The 4,800-nt window shown below is 38.3% G+C and overlaps 1 pseudogene; it reads right to left on the reverse strand.

The window, feature by feature from the left end:
* Nucleotides 1-2,002: 2,002 nt before the first annotated feature.
* Nucleotides 2,003-3,037, reverse strand: LOC101626760 (annotated as a pseudogene).
* Between the last annotated feature and the right edge of the window lie 1,763 nt (nucleotides 3,038-4,800).

Genomic DNA, 4,800 nt, shown 5'->3' on the forward strand with positions numbered 1-4,800 from the left:
TACTTCATGGCTATTTATTATATATATTTAGAGATTTATTTATTTATGCATACAGGCCAGAGGTACAGGGGTGGTAAAAGGATTCACCAGAGACAGAGTGGGGAGAAGAACAGGCAGATCAAGTAAGTACACTGCTGAGGGGATCTGTGGGCGGATCAGGTGAGGTCTGCTGTGCCATGTGGGTTACCTCAGGGACAGGGGATCAAACTCACACTGAAGTGGCTGTGGCTCACTTGCAGTGCTGAGTCCTAATCCACTGAACTACCAGGAGGGCCTATTATATCTATATTTTTATGCAACTTATTTTCTACAAACAGTTGCAGGGAGTGAAAACCATCGTAATGTTGGAGAGTGGCCCTTACTGATCATATCTGTGACAGTGTTAAGCCCAGATAATGTTCCTCACATGGACCTAGTACATAGAGTGTTGTGATATTTAGAGAGAAGGGCTTTGAAGAGGGAGAAAAACACTGAAACTATATTTTCTACTTGAACTAAGGCTGAAATGGTATTCAAGTACAGTCTTTCTTCTCTTCTTTCTCAACTTAACCCCAGGTGTGAAGGGGTGTGGACATGATGACCACATATGACCATGTACTTCTCAGTTCTTACAAGAAAGGTTCTGTTTGTCTTTTAATGTCTCATAGTGAAAATTGAAAGAAAAACCCAACTGCTTGTCACACTTCTCTCCATTTTGGGAAACTGCTGAGCCTGCAGCTATGAAGACTGAAAGTCAGCAAAAGAAAAACCAAAAAAACAATGGTAGCTGTTTTGCTATGAAATGTTATGCAGCTAAATCAACACACCAAGGCCACATGCCCCTTCTCAGGCTGAGTTGTTGGAGGAAGAAACAGAGATAACTTGCACAGACAGACTTTCACATCTGCAAATGCATTCTCTGGGATAGAAAGATCTTTATACATTAAAGTTCTTGTGAAACTCCCATAATATCCTACTCTTCAGAATAAGATATAATCTATAATATCTCCTTTTTCTATTCACCAGAATATAGCCAGCTGTCCCCTTAGTCTCTTCCATAGAATGACCTGTGCTGTGGTATAGTCCATCGGCCTGTCCCTATGTTGCTGAATCTAGAGGCGGGGGGGGGAGGGGGGGACTGGCACTAGAGAAATAAATATCTGCTGCTGTCTCCCAGATTAGAATCTGCCACTTGTTCTGTAACTTCTCTTTGATAAATTTCTCTTTGAATTGTTACACAGCAGGAAATATTTCAGTTGACCACAGAAAAATCCCTCCTGGAAGGATTTTTTACTAAGTACAAGGAGAAACCTTGATAGCAGCAGCCAGTGGTGTAGATACAACCTCTGTCAAGAGACAGAGGAAATAGGAAGTCATTTCAAATAAAAGTCACTAAGTGGAAACTCACAAGGATAAGACTACAAATTGCAGGTACTGACTTGTAATCAACTGTTTCTCCAGAAGTTCTTTGTAGAGATCTTCAGGGTGGGAGGAAATAACTGAATAATTTATATAATGATGGTTAATAGTTGTCCCAGGCCAAATGACAGGTGGACTGCTAATTGACAGTAAACTCCATCTTTATGTCACACTTTCCCCACTTGGGTCTCAACAACTTTCCCTTTCCTGAATTCCTGGAGTGGAATCAGATGGGAACCAAAACCATTCGCATTTTATTTTGCTGGTTCTTACATTGACCTTTAATTGTCTCATATGTGTAAACAGAATCCCACTTAGTCAGAATTTTATGTTTCTTTTATATATTTTTCTTTTATATATTTTTCCCATCATTCAGGGGTATTAGTTAGATATTGAGTTCACAATTAACAAATGTTTGATTGCTGATTTGTCAAAGATACAGAACATGTCTCTTGTGCAGGTCATAGAGCACTATTCCGGGTGGCTGAAATTAATGGAATAAAATTTGAAATGATCTAGGGATATAATGAATGTGTTTTGGTTAAAATAATAACAATCTCTTTTTCAATGTTCTATAAACTTTTATCATGGCTTTTTTTTTTAATTAATGTGCCTCAGGAAACAGATTTGCAGTTTCTGAATTGGAACTAAATATTTTTCCTGACATTATATGCTTAAGAGCTTTCCAAAACCATGGATAAAAGAAGCCATGAATGAGGGGGTTGCAAGTTGAGTTGAAATACCCAAGCCAAACCAAAAGATCAAGCATTATTATGGGAGTGGAGTAGCCCAAATATGGGTCCATCAAAACAGCAATAAAACAAGGCAACTAGCAAGCTAGAAACACCCCCTTACTATAGCCAGGGTCTTAGCTGCTTTCCTGTCCTTTTTCTTAGATAATTTTTTTTTTCAGCTCACCCCTCATGTTCTCAGGCATGCTGCTGATGACTTGAGCATGTCATTTGGAAACAATAAAGATTTTACCATAAATATCAACCATGATAGAGCCAGGAGTAAAGAAACAGGTAGTGAACAGTATTGTCCCCCAAAATTTGTTGAAAGTAAGTGCACAGAAATTGAAGCAAGCAACAAGGATCTCATAGGTTTGCATTCCAGAAACGTTGGCCTCAGGCGGAACTAAACTGAAAGAAAAGAGGGCAAGGGCTGACCAGCAAAACACCAACAGCCTCTTGATCATGGAGACCACCATGGTGGTTGTGTAGTGCAAAGGGTAACACGCGGGATAAAAGTGATCAATAGCAATAGAACAGAGGTGAAAAATGGAAGTCAGGCTTAACGTCATATCAAAGCTTGCGTGGAATTTACAAAAGACATCTCCAAAGTCCAAGCAGCTCTCCACCACCGATCACACCATGCTGTAGAGCATGATGACAGAACCCAGCAGAAAGTCAGTTGTTGCCATGGAGAGGATCCGAAAATTGATGGGAGAGTGAAGCTGTTTGAAATGTGATATGGAACTCATGATAACCAAGTTGCCAAAGATGGTAATAAGCATGGCTCCAGTCATAACTGAGTACATGATCACTCGCACATGAAAAGGTTGGTTGGTAGGAGGACAAGATTTATTTTCAATTTCTGGATAATTGGATAGGACTTCAGGAACATACATTAGATTCATGGTGCTTTATCACTTCAAGTTCCTTTCTAGCAAAATGAGTCAGTGTTTCTTCTCTTCTCAAAATGCTTTCTGTAAAATTCAGCTCCTAAGCGTATAATCAAGTTGTCACCTGTTACTCATTTCAGTTATAATCTATTTAAATATTTGAATTATTTCAGTTGTGTTTGTTATTCTAAGTTATTGGCTGCATTTGAAAATTTAAAAAAACTCAACTGTTTATCTTTCTGTTCTAATTTATCTTATCCCTCTAGTATACAACAAGCCTCCCAAGAGTTTATCCTACCTATACAAAATAGTCAGACTATTGGTTCCGGAGGCTGAGGGATGGAGTGAACAAGGGTGTAAAGTTTCAGTTACACTGAATGAATATGTTCTAAGGATATAGCATGGTGTGTATAGTTAATAATATAGCATTACGCACCGTTTCTCCCAAATCACAAAAATTCAACTTCCATGAATGTTTAGCAAGTTCATATAATTATAACACAGGGTTCCTTTATCACCTGCAGTCCTCAAGTTTATCTGTTTCCTGACAAAGTGGGGAAAGAAAAGGAATCTCGTCATGACAAGAGAACCTGAACATCCTTGTTAAAGAGCTTCTTATTTCCAAGCCTCAGGAAGGGGTCTCTGGAGGCCCCTGCAGTGGGCTGACCATCCACATGGTGACTCTTCCCTTTGCTCTAAGTTAGGAGCTTGCATCACTTACTTCCAAAGAGGGAGCAAAAACTCCTCGGAATAGGAAACCTCAGCCCAGATTCTGCCTGTAGGTAACTGTGAGCTCAGATAAGCTGAGGCACACGAACCTGGGGGAGCCTTCTAGGTCCTTCCAGATCTGAAATTCTCTGTTGCCACATGATTTTAATGATCATAGCCATGCCATTAAAATGAGCAAACATGAGCACTGAAGACAAACAATCGTTACTTTTTTTTTTTTCAGATTAGAAAGATTCTATGAGGAGTTTTAACCCGAGATCAAGTCTTCAAGTCTATCATTATGCATTGCTATTGATTTATATATATCAATTCATTTACTTTTAGAACAGGAGAAGACCTCAAATGCAATGCTTGTAAATATTTATTATGTGATGCAGTTTCCAGCTCTCTGGTAATCTTCCATCCCACAGTACATTTTTCAAACAAGGCAGACTGTGTCTTATTACTGGTTCTACCGCTTAACAACCTTCCTATTTTAGAGAAATTTATCAGCACTGAGTCTCGGTTTACTCCTATATAAAATCGGAATACTGTTCCCATCTTTACCCAGTTGATTTGAAACTGAGAGATAACATGTGAGGAGCATAGTATCTATCTGGTAAGTACTCTGTGAAACCCACATTAACCAGTTTTAACAAACCACAGTGTTCAAGTCAGTGTTCTGACTTCTCAAAGACTGATTTTCAAATGAATGTTGTTTCACAATTAGCATTTAATTTGGAACTTGTCTATTAAGGTGTCTAAGGCCATAAACATTATTCCTCCCTTCCTCCCTGCTTTTCTGTGTAATGGTAATAGCAGTATTTTGTTGAGTCTTCCGTGTAATCAATTATATCAAACCATACAATCTCTATGAAACTGTCATTTATATAAGTTAAAAGCCTTTTATGGAAACCGATTAAAGACATGAAATAAACACTAATAATAACTATTTTATGTTTTGCTACAGTCATAAGATGTCAATTTTTATATAACCTATTTAAAAATTGAATTACAAACTTCAAATGTAAATTATTTATTAAAAATTCAAAGCTGGCCCTCCCTGGTGG

This window comes from Condylura cristata, unplaced genomic scaffold (genome assembly GCF_000260355.1).
Source record: "Condylura cristata isolate star-nosed mole 26May11 unplaced genomic scaffold, ConCri1.0 scaffold00001, whole genome shotgun sequence".
NCBI classification, from domain to species: domain Eukaryota; kingdom Metazoa; phylum Chordata; class Mammalia; order Eulipotyphla; family Talpidae; genus Condylura; species Condylura cristata.